General features: G+C 44.8%; 1 protein-coding gene and 1 long non-coding RNA gene across 4 annotated transcripts in view; one reads left to right on the top strand and one right to left on the bottom strand.

The window, feature by feature from the left end:
- LOC149466772 (uncharacterized) overlaps positions 1-24,847 on the bottom strand; it is a 41,281-nt gene extending 16,434 nt beyond the window's left edge. For both annotated transcript variants that reach the window (XR_016312047.1, XR_016312048.1), the window contains exon 1: positions 24,742-24,847. This is a non-coding gene — a long non-coding RNA (uncharacterized LOC149466772). The remainder of the gene's footprint in view (positions 1-24,741) is intronic.
- Positions 24,848-25,111: 264 nt separating this feature from the next.
- Positions 25,112-25,497, top strand: part of KLHL24 (kelch like family member 24) — a 92,103-nt gene continuing 91,717 nt past the window's right edge. For both annotated transcript variants that reach the window (XM_089672344.1, XM_089672342.1), the window contains exon 1: positions 25,112-25,212. The gene's annotated coding sequence lies outside the window, so the exon portion shown is untranslated. The remainder of the gene's footprint in view (positions 25,213-25,497) is intronic.

Genomic DNA, 25,497 nt, shown 5'->3' with positions numbered 1-25,497 from the left:
ACAGAAACAAAATTTTCAGTATTCATTGTTTCAATCCAAGAGCAGACAGAGAGTGCCTACCTACTCAGTAGGACTCAACTTAAAGAGAGCTTTGCCCTCCTCAGAATAGATAAACATATTCCACAGACTCCACGTTTTAGAATATACTTTTTGTTTGTGTTGAGAAGTCAGGACTAAGTCCTCAGTAATTTATATAGCAAATAAATATTAAAAAGCCAAAAGAAAGCTCTGTGTGTCTCAAAAAACGATAAACATTTCATTTGGGTACAGTGTTGCATGTTTGAGTAATTGTCATTCAAAGTGTGACTGCACTGAAAACGTAAAAATGGCCTGGGCAGGAAGAAGATGAAAGTGTCTGGTGTTGAGGTGGATAAAGTGATATTAAATCCAAAAGAAAACATTTAGCCCTTATGCGCACAGGGCATTTTGGTGGCCAATTTTAGGAGTGTCAGGTGTTTGAGGGGTTTTTTTACTGCTTCCAAATGCCCCTCCATGTTATCCATGTCACACATGTATGCACACAGACTTTTAGAGGTAGGAAAAAAAACACTGCCAGTGTGTCCAGGAACAGCAGAGTTTGGGCAAAAAAATGCTTGATGCCACTAAACGCTATTGAGCATTAATGAATTCAAAATAATTTATTGGCTAATTAATTTAATTAACGCTTAAGAGCTTGACGCCTGTAAAAGCTTTAGACACTTTTACAAGCATCAGGCATTTTTTTTCCTGCAAAAACACTTCAGGCTTCTAGGAGAAAACTATAGGCAAATTTTTTTACTAACGCCAACATGGCAGCATACATGTGATATAGCTCCACTCCTATATCCACCCACAGGACCTGTGTATATCTATAAATGTCTGATTGAGAGCAAACTCCCCCATTATCCTTTTTGTCCTCAAGATCTACACCTGCAAAACTGTAATGTAGCAATAAGTCCCCACCTGCCAACTGAGTTGGAGTCCGTCTGGGTTCAGCCTCTCCCAGGCGCAGTCCTACATCTTAGGTTGCTAGATGCACCAACAAGGTGGGGAGCCCCTTCTGGTGGTCTTTTGGGGCTGAGGAGTTCTCTAACCAGAGACATCAGAACCTCATGTGCTGCACCTAAGCTGGTGTTTGTTTTTTAAGTCCATGCTGCATGTGTTTCTCTGCACACCTGAGCAGAATCATGGTGCTGGAGGTAGTGCTGCTTTTTTCTTTTCTCCAACAGGTTAGTGCTATCCCTTTTTGTCTTCCTCCCTTGCCTCTACCTTCATTAGGTTTTGTAATTTTTCCTTTGTGAGAGTGATTTGAGGGGTTTTATTTTGTCTGCAGTTTTCCTTTCTCCTGTGACTAGCGTGTGTACACGATCCGGTCCAGGGTTTGTGGCTGTTTCCGGTCTCATGGCTGGCTATGGCATCCACACATACACTTGTGGCAACCATCTTTGTTAAGGCATGTCCAGGCTCACACATGTGCAAGGTGGGTTTGCACTGGAGACATCTTCTGTTTTCCCTTGCTTATGCTGCAGATTAATGAGGGGGCAAAAGGAGATGATTCAGGCACATGTCTATGGTCTGTTTGCTTCTTTCTCTCGAGTCTTTCAGTTTACTTTCTGTGCAGTGCTGACATCCTTGCTCCAACATGAGCCTTCTGCCATATAACCAAGACTTCTATGTGGTCAGGTAGGGACCATCAGTGTGGTACAGTGAAGGAAATAAGTATTTGATCCCCTGCTGATTTTGAATGTTTGCCCACTCACAAAGAAATGATCAGTCTAAAAATCGAATGGTAGGTGTATTGTAACACCGAGAGACAGAATAGCAACAAAGTTCAAAAGAAATGCATGTCTAACAAATTATGCACTGATTTTCATGTTCATGAGGGAAATAAGTATTTGATCCCCTATCCTTTAGCAGGATTTCTGGCTACCAGGTGTCTTTCATACAGGTAACAAGCTGAGATTAGAGGCAGTCTCTTAAAGGGAGTGCTGCTAATCTCATTTTGTTACCTGTATAAAAGGCACCTGTCCACAGGCAATCAATCAGATTCCAAACTCTCCACCATGGCAAAGACCAAAGAGCTGGTCAAGGATGTCAGGGACAAGATTGTAGACCTACACAAGGCTGGACTGGGCTACAAAACTATCGTCAAGCAGCTTGGTGAGAAGATGACAACAGTTGTTGCAATCATTCGCAAATGGAAGAAACACAAAACAACTGTTAGTCTCGCTAGGTCTGGTGCACCATGCAAGATCTCACCTCGTGGAGTGTCAATATTATTATTTATTATTATTATACAGTATTTATAAAGCACCAATAGTTCGCTCAGCGCTGTACATTACAAAGGGGGACAGAACATGTGACAGAACAATACCAATACAATGCAAAACATGAGGGGATTGAGGGCCCTGCTCTTTCAAGCTTACAATCTAGGAAGAAGGGGATGGTGGCACAGGAGGAGATAGTTGTGGGGGATGGAGTGGTAGGAAGAGTGGAGGAGGTCAGTCAAGTTAGCAGGGGGTGGGGTAGGCTTCCCTGAAGAGATGGGTTTTCAGGGTGCGCCTAAAGGAGAGGAGAGTCAGTGATAATCTGATGGGTTGGGGCAGGGAGTTCCAGAGGATGGGTGACACCCTGGAGAAGTCCTGGAGGCGGGCATGGGAGGAAGAGACCAGGGAACTAGAGAGAAGGAGGTCTTGTGAGGAGCGGAGTGTGCGTGCTGGGCGGTACTTTGATATTAGGTCAGTTATGTCGTTCAGGGCAGTGTGGTGGACGGCTTTGTATGTCAGTGTTAGGATTTTGAATTTGATCCGTTCCGCAATCGGAAGCCAGTGGAGGGATTGGCAGAGGGGGGTGGCGGAAACGGAGCAGTTGGAAAGGTGAATGAGTCTGGCAGCCGTATTCAGGATCGACTGAAGCGGGGATAGCCAGCGGCAAGGCAGGCCAGTGAGGGGGGAGTTGCAGTAGTCAAGTCGTAATATAATGAGGGAGTGGATGAGCTGTTTAGTGGTTTCTGGGGTTAGGAACGTGCGGATTTTGGCGATGTTGCGGAGGTGGAGTCTGCACGAGTTTGTTAAAGATTGGACTTGGGGCTGGAAGGATAGGTTGGAGTCCAGAATGACACCAAGTACTCTGGCCTGCAGGGCGGGTTTGATATTGGCATTGTTGGATGTGATGGAGAAGTCAATGGGGGGTGGGGACCGGGCTGGGGGGAAGACAAGAAACTCGGTTTTGGAGAGGTTCAGTTTAAGGAAGTGAAGCGACATCCAATCTGATATGTCGCTCAGTAGGTGTGTGATTCGGGCAGAGACCGAGGGGGAGAGGTGGGGGGTTGAGAGATAGATTTGTGTGTCGTCGGCATAGAGGTGGTAGTTGAAGCCGTGAGAGTGTATGAGTTGGCCAAGGGAGGAGGTGTAGATGGAGAAGAGAAGGGGCCCAAGGGCAGAGCCTTGAGGGACCCCAACAGAGAGGGGGAGTGAGGGGGAGGTGGTAGCATTATAGGTAACGCTGAAGGAGCGTTGTGACAGGTAGGATGAGAGCCAGGAGAGAGCAGAATCTCTGAGGCCGAGGGAGTGTCGTTTTTTGAGGAGGAGGGGGTGGTCGACTGTGTCGAAGGCCACAGAGAGGTCAAGGAGTAGGAGCACTGAATAGTGGCCATTAGCTTTGGCGGTTAGAAGGTCGTTAGAGAGTTTGAGTAAGGCGGTTTCGGTGGCGTGTAGGGGACGGAAGCCAGACTGTAGGGGATCGAGGAGGTGGTTGTCTTTGAGGTGAGAGCATAGGCGGGTGTAGACGAGGCGCTCGAGGAGTTTAGATGTAAATGGGAGCAGGGAGATGGGTCTGAGGTTGTTCGGGTCATTGGGGTCCAGGGAGGGCTTTTTGAGTATGGGGGTGATGTGTGTATGTTTCAGAGGGAGGGGAAAGTGCCTGAGGAGAGGGAGAGATTGAAGATGTGGGTGAGGGAGCGTAGGATGGAGGGGGAGGGAGGTCGTAGGAGTTGTGAGGGGATAGGGTCGAGGGGGCAGGTGGTGAAGCGGGCATCAGAGAGGATCTTGGAGACTTCCTCGATGGTAGTAGGGTCAAAGGTGCGGAGTGTTGGGGGAGCTTCAGTATGAGGAATGTAGGGTGGGGTGGAAGTGGAGGTCAGAGCAGTGGTGGGGCCGTGGGAGAGGGGTGATGAGGGGGTAGCTGAATGAGGGGGAACGGGGTTGGAGGGAGTTTGAGCAGTGACAAAGTCCCTGCAGGTTATGTCGAGGGGGAGGGGGGATGAGGGGGTAGCTGTGTGAGAGGGGACGGGTTGAGAGGGCGTGTGAGTTGCGGCAATGTCCTTGCGAATTGTGTCAATCTTGTTTTTGAAGTGATTGCCAATCTCAAGGGCGGTGAGTGAGGTGCTGGGTGGAGGTGGGAGTGGCGAGAGTAGAGAGTTGAAGGTGGAGAAGAGTCGGCGAGGATTGGAGGAGAGGGTCTTGATGAGGGTCAGGAAGTAGGCTTGTTTGGCTGCGTGGAGGTGTAGGTGTGGAAGGCAGATTTGTAGCAGGTGAAGGCTTGTTGGGATTTTGTTTTGCGCCATAGTCACTCCAAGGCAATAAGCATGAGAACAGTGAAGAAGCATCCCAGAGCTACACGTGAGGATCTTGTCAATGAACTCCAGGCAGCTGGGACCATAGTCACCAAGAAAACAAATTGGTAACACACTCCCTTTAAGAGACTGCTTCTAATCTCAGCTTGTTACCTGTATGAAAGACACCTGGTAGCCAGAAATCCTGCTGAATGATAGTGGATCAAATACTTATTTCCCCTCATGAACATGCAAATCAGTGCATAATTTGTTAGACATGCATTTATTTAGAATTTTTTGTTACTATTCTGTCTCTCAGTGCTACAATACACCTACTGTTCAATTTTTAGACTGATAATTTTTTTGTGAGTAGGCAAACATTCAAAATCAGCAGTGGATCAAATACTTATTTCCTTCACTGTAAGTAAGAAGAGGAAAAAGAGTGCCTTTCCATGAGCATGGTCTTCATCTTCTGGTACAGCCCAGCCTGCTCTCGCTCTTGCTTAAGGGCCAGTTCACACTACATGGTTTTCAGTTGTTTTTTTTCTGCATCCAAAATGCACAGAAAGTAGGTTACATGGTTGTCAATGTCATAGTTCAGATCAGTGCTTGCAGTTCCAGTGCGTTCCAGTTGCAGAAAAAGAACAGGCTGCATATTTTTTTTGCACAGAACTGTACTGGAATACGGTATAATGCACCAAAAACGCAATGGAACACACATGTCCCTATTTCAATTGAAGTAAAAGAGGGGGGGAAAAGGAACTGGAATGCATAAAAAATGTACTGGAACGCGTCAAAAACGCACTGGAACATGCCAAAAACGCTTCAAGCACATGCAAAAACTCATTCGGAACGCATCTGGATTGCATTTCTATGGTGTGAACTGGTCCTAAGGGCAAGCTAAAATAGTGATGCTATGGCATGATGAGTTCAGTGGTTCTTCCAGGGCCGCAGATCTCACCCAGGGCGCAAACAAAGTTCTCAGTGAGTGTTGGCATCTCTGCTTCCCTGAGCTGTAAGAGTGACAAAGTATAACGAGTGCTGAGCCTCCAGCGTGGACCTCATACCAAACTAACATGTCTGATGATATTGCCGATGAAACCCTAAGGACAAGGGAGGCTGGGAGCCAGCAAGTCATGGTCCTTCATGGACAAATAGTTAATGATCCTCTGACTTCTCCAACCACTTATGCCAGCAGACTCCGGTCACAACGTCAAGGATGCAGCCCTGCACAGGAGTACAGGGCACCACAGCCCTCCTTAACAAGAAGGCCCCAAGTCCATCATAGCCATCTTTATTCCTGGCTCTGGAGGCACCCTTATTCAAGCCATTCACTTTTGCCTTGCACCTGGCTTCACCAGAGGTAGAAGAAGGTCAATTATCCTCCTTGAAAAGGCTAAGCAGGGTTCAAATGTCTCTTGGGTCCAGTCATTCATTAGGGTAGCAGGCCCAGAATGGGATGACCCAGATGACTGCTTTTCCAAGTAAGAACATACTTCATGTTTTCAAGGTACAGCCTTCCATTCTCCCCAATGAATGGAAGGATGAAGAGGTTGTTTCAAGAGGAGTGGCAATAGTGGTACGAAGTTTTTCATTTGTAAGCAGCTTTAAAATTATACCCTATCCACAATACACCTTCCTCAGGTACTACAGGGAAGATCCAGGGGCTTATACATCAATGGACTTCAACAAAATGGTAGACTAGGCTTCCAAGTCCATTGTAATGCAGTTTGAATATACAGTTTAACCCTCCCTGTTTAGCTAGTTATTTATCACATGTATGCTGCCATGTTGGCGTCAGGAAAACAGAAAAGTGTATCATACTTCCCATAATTTTCCTTTCCTGACACCAATCCATGGCAGCATACGAACCCTCCCTTGTTTTTTCTTGATTGTACGGAGAATGGGGGAGGTTGCTCTCAGTCAGAATTTTAAAGATTTACACAAGTCCTGTGAGTGGATATAGGGACGGAGCTTTATAACACATGTATGCTGACATGGATTGGCGTCAGTAAAGGAAAATTACGGTAAGTATGATACAATTTTCCGGGGTTTTTTTTTTTTCGTTTTGGATAAAATGAAGGGTAGAACCCTTTTCAGTTTATTTTTTGCCATGTGTGTCCCATTGGGGAGATTTACCTTCACTCTATGTCCCATAGCCAAACAGGAAGTGAGAAAATATCTGTAAATTAAGGGAATTCCTTGGGGACCCCCAGGTCACCAGAACCAGCGTCTCCATTGGAAAATGTACCCCTTTTACTGGGGAAAGACCAAAATGTGGGTTTTCTTTTACTTTTGATGATAATGGTAAACAGGAGAAATAGAGAGGGTGACTCTTGGGGGCACAGAGAGCAATAGAAAACTGACAGGTGTTTTAGTCCATCTCCCCTCTATCCACAACTAAGAAAAAAGGTTTGCCTTTAGTTATACTTTAAGTAAACATTATGTGTGCATAAGGCCTTATTATGTTGCAGCTTAATAATTCTTAATGTGAATGCTGTGTTAGTTTTATTTTTTGGGGATTTATTTCCTTTATTTTCATTTGGTGATCCATCCAGGAAGTCTGTTGTCTTTCAACCAAACAAGCTCTCCCAAAAAATGTATCATTTGTAGAGTGTTGAGACAAACCATTAAAGTGTTACTAAACCCAGGCCCCTGCATTCACTATATCTGTTCCCCCAGAGTACACACAAAATGGAAATTCAATTATTTTAGTAAAATATAAAAACTGCTAAATACTTTTTCTCATAAGAAGTTAGAGCAGTCTTGTGTCTTCTATCTGTGTCCAGACCACCACTAGCTAATGCTTGTAAGAGGAATTTTCTTTCTGCTCTAGGAGGATGCAAATCTCCTGACCTCTGTTTGGAGAGTGCTGGTTGGCCCTGTGCTAATCACATGCACTCTCCCAAGAAAAAAAACTCTCTAGCAATACACACCAAACTGATCATGTGCATGCCTACGGTTCAGTCTGAAGAAAAGAGGTGGTTGCTTGAAAAAGGGGAGGAACAGAGAAGACAGGATCAAACGGCCTTTTTACACAATGCAGAGGATTAACCCCTTAGGTTCCACAGTGAGTATAACAAGCATGCTTTACTTCATATACAGACTGATTTCACTGTTGTGGGTTTAGTAACACTTTAATTACTGACAGGGGTGCTTACAATTATCAGCTTTTATTTATCTATTTAAAAACTTTTATCCCAAAGAAAAAAAAACTGTTGCTGTCCCTGTGTGTGTAGCTGCAGGGTGAGCTGTAGATTGGCTTCAATTTGTTAGTGTATCTAAATACAGTGTTATTGTATCTAAAAACTCCCCTCAGACTGACAATGCTGCTGTCTGCTGTGCTGCCTGTGCTCCTCCATCCAGAGTGGGGGCACTCTAATACAGGAGTTGTGTTACTGGCTAGGTCACCAGGTTAAAACAGAGGGAAGAAAGCCTTAAAAAAGAAAAACTAATACAGCCACCACATCTAAGGATTGATAAGCTGCAATATATCACATTTTTTTGGTTTTGGGTTTAATACGGCTTTAAGGATAAATATCAAGTATGGTGTAGCACTTTGTGGTTTTATGGTCTGATCCAGGAAAATAAAGCTTGGTTCATATTATACAACTAAATTAGCAAGCCCACTCACACCACCTCTATCTGCCGGTATGAAAAATAAAACTTATCTAAATGCACTTTTACTTGAATGAGGCCACAGTCACATGATGGCCCTTCTCTCTTCTTTTTATTTCCTGGGGTCCTCTTTAGGGTGTCCACACCACTGCTTGCTTGATGTGGACACTTCCTATTGGTTGAGGTGACACAGTGGCTCACAGGGTCAGTGAGGGGACCAGGGCACAAGAAGATAACAATCAGGATAGGTCCCCAGGGCAGAAAATTAGCTCTGCTTAGAGAGGAAACTGTGAATTTTGATCCATTACACTGCAGGGTGGCTTGGGAAGAGATGCCTGGGATCAAGACTGAGAAGTAAAGTAATTGATGCACAAAGCACTATTTAAAATACATTTTTTTTCCTGGAGCTGGGCTTTCAATTAACATATCTTAGAGACAAGGGAGGCCACAGACACATAGCCTGAAGGTCTCTGGTACTATCCCATTTCAAGCATAGTTGGCTGTATTAGTCATTTTAAATATCTTCTTAATCTTAAAGTGATATCATACGTTTTCTATTAGAATAGTGTAAGTAGTAGGTTGCTAATTACACTAAGGGTTTGTTTACACTTGCTTCAACTTTTTTTTTGTTTACAGACAATTTTATTTAAAAAAAATGGACTGTAGAGTGACATTACAGCTTCAAACAGTATGTAAAACAGAAACAAGGCACCACTGGAATGTACATTGCAGAAAGTACAATTATGTAGAGTAAAGAAGAAGAAAAGAGAGAGAGAGAGAAAAGAATTTTAAGTACTTGAGTAATATAAGTAGAAATGTAGATAGTTATACAACTAACAACAAAGCACCTCTATCAATCCAAACCTGAGTTTTCCGTAATCACGTAGTAAAAGTCTGAGTTCTCCAAAATTCCCATTTTCTATCAAATAAGTGCATCTTGTCGAGTAAAGTGTAATGAATTCTTTCCATGAGCATCACAGCATCGACCCTATGCAGAACAGAGGCCAATGGTACTATGGAAGATTTCCAATATAGGGCAATAGCCCACAGGGTGGATATACAAAAGGTGTGGATCAGCCTCATAACCTCAGCCCGAACTCCTGAGATATGAGCTCCCAGTAGGCAGGACTGCACAGTCAGATGACCAGGAACACCCGCCAGCGCAGAAGCTAACTCCGAGATCTTACGCCATACCAAGGAAAGGCACGGGCAGGCCCAAAATGTATGCACCAGAGTACTGGCAAGGCCGCAGCCACGAAAGTAAAGGGGAGACGTATCTGGATACAAAACATGTAGTCTGGATGGGGTATAATACTATCTGGTTAGTACCTTGAGGGCTGTCTCACGGACAGAAAGGGATCTGGAGCTCTTACGTATGTTATCCACCATGGAATCCCAATCCTCGTCTGAAAAGATACCACTGTCAGTTTCCCATTTTTGTCTATAAAGAGGGGGTGTGGGAAAAGAACTAACCAAACATTGGTGATACAGATCTGAAATAAGACCCCTACCCCTAGGAGAGTCACAGCTAATACGTTTGAAAAACGAATTCGGAGATGAAGGTATAAGACCAAGTTGTGAACTAAAAAAATGTCTGATTTGTCGATGATGATATTAACGGAGTGGGATATCAAAAAGTGTGCGTAGCATCTCAAAGGTGATATAAGAACCTCCTCTCTGAAAGTCAGATAACCTAGTAAAGGATCTATCATACCACCAACTGTGGAGATGAAAAAGCTGTCATAAAATTCGGGTCACCAAAAATGATGAACCTGGAGAGACAGAGGAGACCAAATTCAGTCTAGGTTTACATCGAGACCAAAGCATCAATGATTGGGCCACAATTGTATTATGGGTCCATAACGAGCGGAGGCGAATTCTAGACCACAATATGCCTGGTAGATAGAACGGATGTATAGACTAGGATTTGAATCTGATCCACGGGATCTGGGAATTAATAGTCACCCATTGTGATAATTGTACGAAATGGGCTGACAGGTAGTAAAGCCAGAAATTGGGGAGACCCAAACCCCCCGCCCGTTGCAACCGGTATAGGACCGATGAAGTAAAATGAGGACGTTTATTATGCCAAATAAAATTGTTACTGGACCGTTGAAAGTTATCTAGGAACGATTTTGAGACGGAGTGGGAGTGCCCTAAAAAGATAAAGTAATTTAGGCAAGACATTCATTTTAACTGCCGTGACTCTGCCCAAGAGTGAGACAGGGTATCTATGCCAGATCTTTAATAGTGTAGAGAGGCGTGACACACATGGTGGGTAATTAGCATCAAATAATTTTGAATATCTAGGAGTGAGGTTAATACCGAGGTATGAAATCCGATCTGTGGCCCAGCGGAATGGAAAGGAATTGCGGAGAGATGCACTCAGGGAATCAGGAACATTGATAGGCATAACTACTGATTTAGTAAAATTGACAGTAAGACCTGATACTAAAGCAAAATCCTTCAACACTGTGCATAAGTTAGGCAATGATACCAATGGATTAGTAAGGAAAAGCATAACATCATCAGCATACATACAGATTTTGAAATGCGAAACCAATAATGGGTAACCAGAAATGTCCAAATGTGATCTTATTGCAATTGCCAAGGGTTCCAACACCAGCGCAATTGGGGGAGTCGTATAAGGCATGTACACCAGACAGAAAATTCTGCACTAAAGCCCATCTTCTGCAATAATGAAAATAAATAGGGCCAGAGAACACTGTCGAAGGCCTTGTTTATGTCCAGGCTCAGCAGCAAAACCTCTTTAGAATGTAAATTGGCATCCTGAATAACATTTAGTGTGAGATGAATATTGTCCGTAATAAATCTATCTGGGATAAATCCCGATTGGTCCGGAGAAACCAAGAAGGAGATAATAGGGGCTAACCTATCTGCCAGAATGCGGCCGAATATTTTCAAGTCATTGTTCGTTACTGAGATTGGTCTATAGTTTTTAGGTGGATGATGGTCTTTTAGTGGTTTAGGTAACAGGGACATGTTAGCCAACAGCATCTCTTCAGGAAACCTACCTCCTTTCAAAACATCAATAAATAAGGACATCAAGAACGGAGCCAATGTAGGGGCAAAATGTTTATAATAACTGGATGTAAATCCATCAGGACCCGGTGCTGTGGAAGTTTTTAGTTTGCTAATCGCACGGGTCATTTCCTCCAAAGTACATGGGGCATTGAGCACGGATATCTGAGTGGGTGTAAGAGCAGGGAGGGGTATAGCATCTAACCATGAGTGGTTTGGAGAGACGGAGGTTGGTTTTGGGGGCTCTAATAAGGTAGAATAGAAATTTTCAAAAATTCCCAGAACTTCATGGGGAAGAGAGGAGATAATGCCAGATTTAGCACGTAGCTTGTAGATATGTGGGGGTCGTATAGAGTGGTTTATCTTCTGTGCAAACATAGTAGAGGCCGAGTTACTTTGTAATAAAAATGAGGCCTTTGACCAGCGCAGAGCTTTTTTAGTTTTCTGAGAAAGTAAAGTATTCAGTTCTAGGCGCTTTTGCGATAACATAGTTTTGTTAAGGAGAGATGAATTACCAATACGGCTCTGTAATGTGCTTCCAATTCTCAAATAAGGTTCTAAATTTGTTTCCATCGCTCTCTATTTTTAGAAGAAGTCATGGAAATGAGGCAGCCACGCAGGACTGCTTTATGGGCTACCCACAAAATGGCCGGGAAAATCTGGAGTTGTGTTTCACTGGAAGTATTCTTGAATGGAGGTAACTATTGCTTGGCAAGAGGTAGTATCTGTAAGCATAGAGTCGTTAAGTCGCCAGGAATAAGGAGTAGGTGCTAAACCAGGGGTGGGCAAACTTTTTGACTTGAGGGCCGCAATGGGTTCATATATTGGACCCGGGGGCCGGACCAAGAGTAGATGAATGATGTGTATGTGTCATCCATAGTAAGTATAGTAATATTCCCCCATAGTAAGCATAGTAATTAATCCCCCATAGTAATTAATCCCCCATATAGTAGTTCATCCCCCATATAGTAATTCATCCCCCATATAGTAATTCATCCCCCATAGTAATTCATCCCCCATATAGTAATTCGTCCCCCATATAGTAATTCGTCCCCCATATAGTAATTCGTCCCCCATAGTAATTCATCCCCCCTATAGTAATTCATCCCCCATAGTAATTCATCCCCCATATAGTAATTCATCCCCCACATAGTAATTCATCCCCCACATAGTAATTCATCCCCCATATTAATTCATCCCCCATATTATTTCATCCCCCATATAGTAATTCATCCCCCATATAGTAAGTCCTCCATATAGTAATTCATTCCCCATATAGTAAGTCCTCCATATAGTAATTCATTCCCCATATAGTAAGTCCCCCATATAGTAATTCATTCCCCATATAGTAAGTCCTCCATATAGTAATTCATTCCCCATATAGTAAGTCCCCCATATAGTAATTCATTCCCCATATAGTAAGTCCTCCATATAGTAATTAATTCCCCATATAGTAAGTCCCCCATATAGTAATTCATCCCCCATATAGTAAGTCCTCCATATAGTAATTCATTCCCCATATAGTAAGTCCTCCATATAGTAATTCATTCCCCATATAGTAAGTCCCCCATATAGTAATTCATTCCCCATATAGTAAGTCCTCCATATAGTAATTAATTCCCCATATAGTAAGTCCCCCATATAGTAATTCATTCCCCATATAGTAAGTCCCCCCTATAGTAATTCATCCCCCATATAGTAAGTCCCCCATATAGTAAGTCCCCCCCCTGTGTCAATTCACTTACCTTTGGTCCGCGCGTTCCTCTCGTATTCCCGCGCCGTTCTGGTCTTCAGGGAGGACTGTGAGAGGAGTTCGTCACGCTGCCCCGCCTACATCCTGGCTGCCCCGCCTACATCCTGACAGCTGCAGAGTCCTGACGTCCGAGAGGAGGGAGGGGGGCGGCCATCCGAGAGGGGGGGCGGCCATCCGAGAGGAGAGGAGGGGAGAGGAGGGAGGGGAGCGGGCGCCCGGCACACAGGAGAGCCGCATCTAAATTTGTAAAGAGCCGCGGCTTGCAGACCACTGGCCTTGCGGGAGCCTAGCTCCGCGGGCCGGATTAAAAGGTCCGCCGGGCCGTATACGGCCCGCGGGCCGTAGTTTGCCCATTGCTGTGCTAAACCTATGGAAGTGATAGATAACGCAATAATGTTATGGTCTGACCAGGGGCTTAAGTGAATGCAGGCTTTTCTAGAGTTAGCTAGCAGGATGGGGGAACAGTAGATATAATCTAGCTGTCACGTACCTGATAGGAGACTGAATTGACGAGGTCGGCTTCACTTGTGTCACTAGCCCTGACCCCGCTGAGGTTGGAACAGAGGGAGTCTAGGGACCAGAGGGAACAAGAGCGCCAGAGGTTTCCTTGCGGCTGTTGCGGATGATGACCTTGGTAGGCAGGATATCCTCTGATTTGGGTACTGTAGAAATAGACCACGCAGGTACAGTGGATTGCAGGATGCACAGCAGAGCCAGGAATGTAGCCAGGACACAGGACTGGAGCGGAGTCGTAGGATAGCCAGGGTCATAACAGTCGGGCAGCGCGGTACAGAATCAGAAGGAAAAAGCCAAAGTCAGGATCAGAGCCAAAGTCAGGAAGCAGGGGGCAGGAGAGTACTCAGAGTCGGGTCAGGAACAAGCCGGGTCAGCACCAAAGGAATCGCACAGTAACAAGCAGGGGGGGGGGGGGGGCTGAAGACCAGTCAGCACTGAATCTGGGTAGATGCGCACGTTAAATAGCCTGTCTGGCGCCAATCTTCGCCGTGCGTGTGCACGTGTGAGTGATCGTGCATTCCTGCACACAACTGGCAATTCTTCTGCGGGATCTGTTTTGCGCATGCGCATTCCTGATCGCGATTCTTCTTGCCGCAAATCCCTTACACTAGCCTAGCATAAGAGTCATGTGAGTGGGAGTAAAATGAATAATCTCTGGATCCTACATTATGTGCCCTCCAGGAGTCCACCAGCTGAAGTGCATCCAACTGTTTGGTGAGAGATTTAGGGAAGGCTTGGGAGGATGGTGAGGCTGAACTTCGGTCTAAAAAGGGATTAGCAACCAAATTAAAATCACCTCCCAACAATAAATGAGGGGATAGAAACACGTCTAGAATTTTGAAAAAGTGGGAGAAAAAGAATGCTTGCGCCGAATTTGGTGCATAGACATTGGCGATCGTGACTTTACGACCCAAAAGGGTACCTTTTTTAATAATGATAACTCTACTCTCAGGGTCGCGATAAACATGTTGAATATCGAAGGGAAATGAGTTATGTAAAAAAATAGCTACGCCTCTTCTTTGTAAAAAAAAAAAAAATAGCTACGCCTCTACTCTTAGAAGAGTGTAAGGTGTAGAACCCCTGTCTGTAAAATCTATGAAAGTATGTCGGGTGTTTAGCAGCTGCAAAATGAGTTTCCTGTAGTAAAATAATTTTTGCCCCTAGGCGTTTGTACTGAAGGAAGGCAGTTTACGCTTGTTAGGTGGGTTGAAACCCTGGACATTATGTCAGACACACTGAATTAACATAGCAAATAAGAGTCACATTGATCAGCATTAAAGTAATCATCCGAAAAGTATCCAATGTAATTTGTCTAAGTAGTGAAACATCTGGAACCACATCAATTAAGGCAGAGTCAGCCTGTATCAATTTATGGAGCATCCAAGTCACAATATAGCAACCAGGACGTCCACAAACTGGTGTATAAGCAACTTCATGTACCAAAATTATCACAGAAATAGAAACATAAAGCAATAGGAATGGAGCTGTAAGAGCCCCAACAACTAAAGAAAGCACATTTAACCATGGATCAGGTAGGCCTTCTGCGCTTCCTGAAAAGACAGGAAGAATAAACATCAAAGAGCCAATCGGGCCCAAACTCTGCCACCGTAAAACACAGGAGGCGGATCGGCCAACACGCAACAGAGCGTTGACCTCTCCGGCCATGCTAGGTGGCAGGGTGGGGTAACGTGTCCAAGAGTCCCATTATTATTATTATACAGTATTTATAAAGCGCCAACAATTCACTCAGCGCTGTACATTACAAAAGGGGACAGAACATGCGACAGTACAGTAACAATACAATGCGATACACGAGGGGTTCAAGGGCTCTGCTCTAACTTACAATCTAGGAGGTCCCATAGCACCAGCATACGGGCACTATGTAAAGGCCTGATGACCTTTGCTGAATTTTTGCTCGTCCATATAGACTAAGAGGAGATCAAACATAATACACATATATAAGTATAAAAAACTTGCAGCCTTGACCAAAAACCCATCCAAAAAGTGAATGACATGCAACTAAGCAAAATCCTTTCATCCTGGGTCTTGCCTGACTCTCCTCCTTTCCCTTCGAGGGCATGGGGTGTGCCAGATTGGAGAAACTCGGGGGGGTGGAAGGAGGGCGTTGAGGTGAAAGAGCATCTGCCAGGCCTAATTTAGCCAGAATTTCACGGCCTTCAGAGAGAGATGTAGCTATATATGTGCTACCATTGTGTGGGACTATCAGCTTAAAATGTGAAGCCCCATTTATAACGAATACGAGCCGAGAAAAGAATGGATATGATTTCCTTAATTTTTCTACGTTTGTCCAACGTAGCCGGAGAGACATCTGGGAATATTTGCAAAGTTGAACCTTCAAAAGTGATTGTTGAAGTATTGCGGGCAGCCCTAGGTATATCTTCTTTGGTCAGGAAATCTTTCATACATAGGACAATATCACGAGGCGGTTTATCAGTAGGAGGTTTTGGACGCAGAGCTCTATGGATGCGATCACAAGCAAAGGATCCAGTATCGTGGTCCGGAAGGAGGGATCTGAATAACTTGGTTGTAGCTTGTGAAAGGTTAGTCACAGTCTCTGGGACTCCTCGAACTCGCAGGTTATTCCTGCAGTTGCGGTTGTCAAGATCTTAAAATTGTGCCTGAAACTGCGTAAAGGCCGTCTGTAAATGATCGTGATCTCTGAAGAGCTCGCCATAAGCTAAGCTGAGCTCATCGTGTTTGGTTTCTAAACGATCAGTTCTGGAGCCCAACGCTGCTACTTTCTGAGAGAGGACGTTTAAACTTTTATGGAATTCTGATTGGAATTTAGTGGCTAACTTGGTGTACATAGTTTCCAAGCAAGATTCCAAATCCCCCTTTGTAAGTTGCTGTGCGTACTCACTGTCCTGATCTGAAGGATGGGCTGCGGTATCCTGTGTGGAACCGGATGGAGATGCTCTTTCCGTGATGTCCTGAGACATGCTGCAAATCTTGTGCATTTTCATTAAATATGTCGTAAGGGATTTTTGAGCATTACCCCTACTTTTCTTTTTGGTGGACGGCATGCAGGAAATTTCCTGGGGGTGATCAATTGAATTATGTATAACCAAGGGTAGTATTGACCCCAGGGGATCTATAACACCCGGTACTGGTGCAGAGAAGTAGTTACAGAGATGCACTCAAGCTTCCACTTCCATATTGTACAATTTCCATATTGTAAAAATGAGATTTAACATGAGGAAGTGAGGGATGGATATCAGCTGCAGTAGTTATGTGCAGTAGGAGCAAGGGAACCAGACACTGGTTTGGCCTCTGTTATGGGGTCAGATGAGATACAGGGAACCATGAGGTTCAGGATTTCCCAGGCACCAGGATCCAGAGTGATTCAGAATATGTGTAGGGAGGCCAAATACCTGACTCCCAGAACACTGCAAGCCCCCAGGCCGAATTGAGGCCTTGCTGGCAATATCTCAGGCCACAGATATCAGACACTGCCACCGGAGTACCCACAGGAGGCCTGATGGGTGCTGGCCGCACCCCCCACGCCAACCGTAGTCACAGGAAGAATGGATGGATGGACTCCAGGTGTGGGCAGGCCACGGTAGGCCTCACTAGACCGAGCTTGTCCACCGCAGCTGACGGGGGACAGACCCACTCCGATCCCCCCCTCCAGGTGTGGACAGGACAGTGGAGGCCTCCGATGCCCGCCAAGGGCCCACCGCCACCCGGATGGCCGCAGATGAGATCACGGTAGGCCGCGGATGAAATTGCGGTGGGCCGAGGCAGGCCCCGCCAGGCTGGACACTGCAGCTGCCTCAGAGAGAGGCCAAAATTGCTCCGCTCCCCTCTTCCAGGTACAGGCAGGGTCGGGGAGAGCTCCGATGCCCATTGGTGGCACGCCGCTACCTGGATGGCAGCAGATTAATGGACGAGGCGCCGGAGCTGTGGATTATGCGGCCGCTCTGGTCGCCATCTTGGACACGCCCCCCACTTGCTTCAATTTTAACACACATTACAGCTCCTGTCTCTTCAACATGCTATTTTGATGTGTTTTTGATGCTTCTTTCAAGCTTTGTATGTGTGTTGATCGTTCTATTTTTTTTTTAAAGGGGCCCGGTAGATCCCCAGCTCAGTAGGACCCCCACTCATCAGATCCCCAGCTCATTAGTACCACTGTTTAGCATATCCCCTGCTTATTATTAGCCTCATTCAGCAAATCCCCTATTCATTAGTACCCCCAGCTTTGCTGATCCCCCACTAAGTAGTACCCCCAGCTCTGTTGATCCCACACTGAACAGTAACACCCAACTCTGCTCATCCTCTGGTTTGCTGATCCTCTTTTTGGTACCTGCTCATCTCCCGCTATAATCTTTCCATGTTGCACACCTCGTGTGCCATCTGCTAGTTGTTCCACTCCAATAAGGACCCTGCTCACCTTCCTTCTGGCTCCACACTGCACACTAGATGTGACATCTGCACCAGACACACCCAGAATATATACACATGAAGAGGAAGTGACTGAAGACTACATTTTCCCAGTACATCCTGGGATATTTCATATCTGCACTGCCTCCAAAACAAAGCGAATAAAAGCTTTTCAAATGTTGCAGGTTGTCTTATCTATCATTGTGATAGACTTCTGTGAAGCCTTTGGTGATGCTTTGAAGCACCAAGAACAACAACATAGGTTTTCATTTATTTACTGACAGGTGCTTTAAATTGGCATTTAGAGCTCTTTAATGTGTCTAATGTCTAATGCCACATTTTGAAGCAAGATTAAACAAGTCCTAACACTATCCTTCAGCCCTGATTCACACTGATGTGGTGCGGAATTCGCAGCATTTTCAGTGCGAATTCCGCACCGTATCAGAATTGCCTTCTGTTCATGTGAACCGCTGCGGGTGTGTCTGTTAAGTTAACAACACCCCTAAAGCGGTCCGCAAAATTCCGTGCGATGTTCAGAATCGGATTGCATAGGTGTGAACACCCATGTGGTCCTGCACGTTTTTGGTGTGGGTGCGGTGCGACTAGAGCCATACAAAATGCATGGCTCCAATCGCACCACACACAAATCGCATGTGATTTGCACAGGAATGTGATGCAGTTCCTGTGTGAATCACATGCGATGTACTTGCTGCACATATGTGAACCCAGGCTCAATCCAGAAATGAAGCTATCAACAAATTAATAGTTGATGGGAAATTCAAGTTTCTTCATCTTTTGTCATGTTATCTTTTGATGCATGTACATAACATCTACCGGTAGGCCACATATTCTCTAAAACATTAAAAATCTCTTGATGGCTGAATTATATATCAATGCCCATCATATGCCTTTTAGCAACACCTGGAAGTACAAGCAATTACTAGAAATAAACACGATGAAACTGTAATATAGAGTGTATGAAGTTTCTTTAGGCTGCTTTCACACTGATCAGCTTTTCTTCTGTTTTTGCCTTATGTTCTCTTCATTCCTGCCAAGACCTCCTGCTCTCTATGTCTCTTGTCACTTCCTCCCACGCTCGTCTCCAGGACATCTCCTGAGTATCTCCCATCCTATGGAACTCCTTACCCCAATTTGTCCGACTGTCTCCTAATCTGTCCATTTTTAGGTAATCCCTTAAAACCCTTCTCTTTAAAGAAGCCTAGAATCCTGCTTCTAACTAATACACTGTGTTTTTACTTTTGCCATCAGCTCTACCGCCACAGTTATTAAATTTTGTATCACTTTACCCTCTTTCTAACGAGCAGGGCCCTCTGATTCCTCTTATACCAAATTGTAATGTGCCTGTAAAGTTCGCTTTCATTTTGTAAAGCGATGCGCAAACTGTTGGCGCTTTATAAATCCTGTATAATAATAATAATGCATTTTCAATAAATCCTGTGGAGCTCTTTACACCTGTCAGTTACATTTTTAAAAGTCCTACTTGCTGCATTTTTATTGAATGTTTGGTACGGTAAAAAAAAAATACCAAAAACACACCTCCCTAATAAAATTAATTAAAATGTCTTAGAAATGTGTCAAAAACACATCAAAAATGCACCTGCAGTTGCTTCTTCACTGGAGTTTTTGGAGTCCCATGTCCTTTCTTCACAGGTGCAAAACGCACCTGAAACGCAGCAAAAACACATATGCAATTTTGCTGCATTTTTGCAACGGAGTGGTGTGAACGCAGTCTAACTTATATGCATGGTGACATGCGTTTTTATTTCAATAAAAGCTAAAGTAAAAACGTGATTTTTGTTACTTACCGTAAAATCCCTTTCTCTAAGTTCATCAGCTCTTCTGATTCTTGACCACAGGACTATATCACCGTCTGAAGGAGTAGGACACTAAGCACAAAAAGAACACAGTACCACCTATGGGCAGTCCTTTCTGGTGTAGAACCCCTCTCTGCTATAGACAAACCAGTTGCTTACAAAACAGTGTCAGAAATATAAACTCCAAGAGAGGTGGGAGCTGTGTCTGTCCATGAACTCAGAGAAATACATTTTAGGGTGAGTAACAAAAATCCTGCTTTCTCTTAAGTTCATTGACAGACACAGCTCTTCTGATTCTTCACCATAGGGATGTACCAGAGCCGTGCCTCAATGAGTTGTGGGCAAATCAGAAACAACTGTAGCAACAAGGCAACGTGCCAGCCACCCAAAAATAACCCTCAAAAAAGGACCAACAAGTAACCTTAAACAACAGCATGCAAAACCATGCGGCCAAAAACAAACATCTGAAGATACAAAATACAGGGACTTTGTAAAATGTTATAAAGGTATGCACAGATGACCAGGTAGCCGCTGTTTAAACCCAAGACACTTATCCCACATTATAGAACACACAGGTGGCACTAGATGCCCAGGGGGAGTGGGCCATAAAGCAGAAGGGAGGAGCCCAACCCGTAATGGCGTACGCCTGCACAGTCTGTCAATTCAGAAAGTAGCAGAGGTGGCCTCCAGGCATTTTCTTGGGCTAACACAAAGCACAATGAGAGAATCTGACCTCCGGAAAGAGGCAATAGGAGACAGGCACACACGAACAACCCAGAGCACGTCCAAGGAAAACAATGAAACGGATGTGATGGCCCATGAACACAAGGAAGGCAAGACTATGTCCCCATTTAGGTGAAAATCTGACACCACCTTCAAAAGAAGGGAAGGGCATAGATGGAGTACAAGACAAGGTCGCCAACATGGACACCTTTTGTGTGGAAACAATGGAGACCAAAAGGGCAACTTTTTGAGAAGGGTAAGCAGGGGAATATCCCAAATACTCTCAAAAAGGAGGCCTTTGGAGGACTAAAAAGACAAAATTCAAGCCCCACAGCAGCAACAGAGAACACCAAAGGGTGCCAAACAACAAACCCTTAGGAGAAAAATGTAAATCAAGAAGTGTGTGGCCAAGGAATGCAGAAAAATTACAGCAAGGGCAGAAAACCTGACCCTTAAGGGGACTCCAGGCAAGTTTTTGTTCAACATTCTGTTGGAAAAGGCCAACACCTGTGCCACTGAGAGGGAAGTGGATGTACACCCAGTGCTTTGCACCAGCCAATATAATATAAGCCTTCCAGGTGTGATGATACATCGCCCCTGAGTTACACTTGTGCAACTTAAATATGGTGGTGATCAACAAATCCAGCAACCCCCTGTCCCTCAAAACCTGGCTTTCAAAACCGATGCCTATAAGACAGTGATGGCAAAGCAGGGTGGCAAACCGAACCCCAGGACAGGAGAACCCCCGAACAGGCCACCGCCAAGTAGCACCCACAGCCAGCCTCATTACAACAGTGTACCACAGACAAGGCCAGCCCAGGACCACCAGAAAAATGGAATTCCTACATCCCAATCCTGTGCAGCTGCTCAAGAAGCAGAAACGGGTAGACCAGACAAGACTGATCCCACAGTGCTGCTGTTGCATCTGCCAGGGGACCTGGTGCTTTCGCCACAAACCATGGCACTGTCCTGTCAGACAGGACACCAGAAGCTATATATCAGGGGTCCCCCAGTACAGGCAGATTTGATGAACCTTAGCCGTATGCAGAGACTATCCCCTTGATCCAGCAGGGGACAACCAAGGCAATTTGCCTGCTAATGTTTGATGCCAGGAAAATGCATGGCAGAGAGCCGAAGTGTGCTGCTCCAACCAGCACAGAACCAACCACTTCCACTGCTGCATTTCGCATGCCGCCCTGATGTTCGATATTGGCCACCACAGCAGCATTGTCCAAATGGATCCTGACCAGAAGCCCCAGGAGAAGGTTCGTCTAGTACTTCAGACACAATCTGTTAGCTCACAGCTGTAGGACAATGATGGGTAAACTAGTCTCCTTTGGCATCCAATGGCCTTGTGCCAATCTCAGACCCATGTTTTCTTCCCAGTCAGACAGGCTGGCATCCTTTGAGAACTGTCCAGCAGAGGGGGAGAAAGGATTTACCGGCTAGCAGGGCCAAAGACGGGACCCACTATAGGTGAGAGGCCCTTGCTGACCGGTCCAGATGAATCTAGATGTCCAAAAAGGCTGTATACTTGTTCCACTTAAAAAAACAATTTCCCTATTCAGCACGCTCTCAAGGAATTGTGCATATGGAACTGCATCGAAAGCGGACAAAACCAGACTGAAAACCTGCAGGCAAGAGCAGCTGGATTGCTAGCCGAAGCTTCCGGAGGTTGTCCGCAGAGATAAACACCATGGCCATGGCCACACAGATGTAATGCCAACCCCGCAAAGGTAAAAATAGAGCGGGTGATGGATTCTGCCCTGCAGTCCACAGGATCCCTAGGGAAGAGAGCCTCTGCCAACAGCATCACAGTTGCTTTTGTCAACCTCGAAATAGGAGGATCCACCCCAGGAGGCGAGGTCCTCTGCCCAGAAGGGCCTCCTCAAAGAGGTAACATTCCGCAAGGTGTTTCAGAACACAAAAAGATGCTACAGCCATTCTCTGTGCAGCCAACTTACATGCACCAAAAGGTGACTGCCACTGTACTGGGATCCCCTGAGGGATCTGAACTCATTAACATCCCCCACCCTGGGGAAAATAGTGCAGCCATCAGCAGCAGCTTTTGCTCATGAGCAAAGCAGAGGCTTCCATCTCACTCGCAGAAGAAACCTCAAATGGTATTTGGAGACTACAGTGATGTAGAGGACGATAGAAGAAATGGGGGGGTGATCAGCGCAAGCACTGCTCAAAGTCCTGGGTAATCCTGGTATGGGGTGATGGTAGTGTTTATAGCTGTATGAGGAAGATGTGCGTGGGGTAGGGGGGTCCGTGTAGCACTGAGGGCAAGGCTTCCAAAAAGACTGTAGCAGACTCTGTAGGATGAGAGAAGGAGAAGAAGCACCTCTAAGTGCAGTATATCACTTTATTCAGGTGTAAAGGTAGGAACACTCACATAAATAAGGTAAGTATAAGCATTAAAACTGTGGTTGGTGTAACCATCAGTAAAGTGGGTATCCAGGGTGAAGAGCTATCATCTGTGTGGTGTATGGAGGAGTCAGCGTGCCTCACGTAGAGGACGATAGCCCAGTGCCACCAGTTTCAATGCCGAACTGTGGAGCAATGGCAGAAGGCGCCGGACAGGAGCGCTGCATCACTTCCAGGAGGAGAAAGGTCCACTACAGCCAGGCATACAGCAAGGTAGGATAGGAATCCTTAATCTCCTCCATGTGTTATATTAGCAGCAGAAATATAAAATGTTGGGGTAACATACACATTAGGGCTGGGCAATTACCATAACTGTATGGTTTATTTACAAATGGAAAGTACCATAATTAACACTGTCCGTGCTGTGCTGAGACATTTCATTATCAGTTGTAAACTAGATTCAAACACTTTCTGGCCTAACAAAGGGTTAAAGAGCTCAAAGGTTGGGTTCTGCACTGTAGGTCAATGAGGGGAAATATACACTGTTCCCACTTTCTCTTTCCACTTTAATTTTTAAATTGTTCAACTTAGCTTGCAGTCTGCCCAAAGGCCTGTTTCAAAGAAACAACTAGAAAGGTAAGAAATTTTTTCCCCCAATAATTTTAGGTATACTATTGGAATGTAAATGTATAGCAAACATATAGTAAGGTTTTCTCAAGTTTGACTCCAAAAGTACATCTAAACCTAAAAATAAAAATGTAATTTAGTGCTACCCCCACAGGAGCTATTGGCAGTACTGGGGCTTCTGCTCTTTCCCTTGTCCTGCTGACACCAGTTGAATACCTTGGCCGGGAACTCCCAGCAGTCAGACAAAATGGCACACACTGACCATTAGAAGATAAACCGATTGTATTGGCAGACCATAACGAAAAGGCAGTACAGCAGCTCAGTGATTTAGAGTTAACACATTGAAAACAATGTGATACAAATACAATGCAGTTAGCCCAGGTACCTTTAAGATTGGTGTGAGAATGTGCTGCAGTGGAAAGAGCAAAAACAATAGCTCTCTGACTGAGACAATATGCCCCAAGAGACTGTAGATGGCTAACAATAAATACAACAGGCTAGTTCACTTGAGGGATCTCTGTTGGGAGAGGCTTAGGCCTGGAAGGGCCTGGAAGCTTAAGTTATGTTACCAGCAAACTAGTGCTGCAATCGGGCAAGCCGCAAGATCTGAACAGTTTCTTTATATTTACTTCTGCCAACTCAATTGGGGCACTTTAATGTTCGCGCATGAAACAGAGCAATGTTGTTTTTGGGTGTGTAGTTTAGAAAGCAGTTGAATAAAGGGTTAAACTCAGCCAGTGGGTATGCCCCTTTAAATCAGCTAAGCAAAGGCGATCATGTCTGGAAGAAAGGGGAGTGCAATGTGGAGAAGAGATTGGATTGAGTTAATGTTAAGATATCACACCACAAGTTGGGATACGAATGGGAGTAATCCAAGTCAGCAGTCTGGGTTAGTGGCAACTTTGGTGTCAATAGTTGCAACTTTCAGTATTAAATGTCAGCAATGTGTTTGACTCAGATCAGGGAACAGTGTCAATGAAGGGTAATAGATCTGCTAGATCTGCATGGTGAACCAAAAACTAGCTGTGAGTACAGTAACAGTGTGGCTCAGTGAACCCCTCTCCCAATCCTCTTTCGGTAGTCCTTAGAGGAATGCAAGTTGTCTGCACGGTGGGGGGCCCCCTTAAGTGGTGGATGTAGCTGCAACGATTAGGGTGTATGTACCCCAGAAATGACTCTGGATAATAAAAAACCTCCCTTAGGTTGTTTCATGGCTCAGCGCTCAGACCAGCAGTCTACTCCTTGGATTGATGTGGTTCTGTAGAATGCAGTACGGTTTGGCCTGGTCTAAACAGCATGGTCCAGCACAGTTTCATACACACCTTATCAGTTAGCATGTCTCTCCACACCTGCCCTGGCTCCTTCCCAGGCTTTTCATTTTATATCATCTTTCTCCTTGGCTGGTGCTTGTGGACCTTGTAGTTTTGATTTCAGCGTGACTGTATGCAAGATCCTCCTTTTGAGACTACATCTCCCAGATTGCTCTGGGATTAGAGCTATAGCGAGGCAAAGTAGTGAACACTGCCATCTTGTTGGCTTATAGAGTTCTGCATCCTCAGTAACAATGCCCAGCGTTATAGTAATATATTGTAGCTCACCAAGCCTTAAACGTGATGGATGTATGCTTTCTTTTTTTCTGGCTTTTTTTTACTCATTTAGTGTCTGCTCCTATTGAGGAACAGCATTGTTACCATAGTCTGCTCACTCATGATTTGGACTACAGAATTCTGCTCTTTGAACATAACAGGAAAGGGGGGGACTATCCTCAGAAGTGAACTGGACTGGATGTACAGGTACAGTATTTATTTGCCCTTATCAAACAAATATAACAAAACTCTTTCAATTTTATATTTAATAGACCAAATGGGAAAAATTTGTAGATATTTATTGTTAGGGTTTACATACACTTTAACCAGCCAAGACCGGCTCACAGTTTGAAATATAGAGATGAGTGTGTAGGATATTTTACACTTTTTTAAGACTAGTTGCATTGCTGTTTCTGTCAGGATCACAGACTCAGAATAAACATATTTTTTGTACTTTTACAACTCCTGATTTGTATACTTGTTATGGATCAA

This window comes from Staurois parvus, unplaced genomic scaffold (assembly GCF_062004578.1).
Source record: "Staurois parvus isolate SC_StPar_1 unplaced genomic scaffold, SC_StPar_1.0 ptg000126l, whole genome shotgun sequence".
Taxonomy (NCBI): domain Eukaryota; kingdom Metazoa; phylum Chordata; class Amphibia; order Anura; family Ranidae; genus Staurois; species Staurois parvus.
This window is presented reverse-complemented; position numbering and strand designations above follow the sequence as displayed.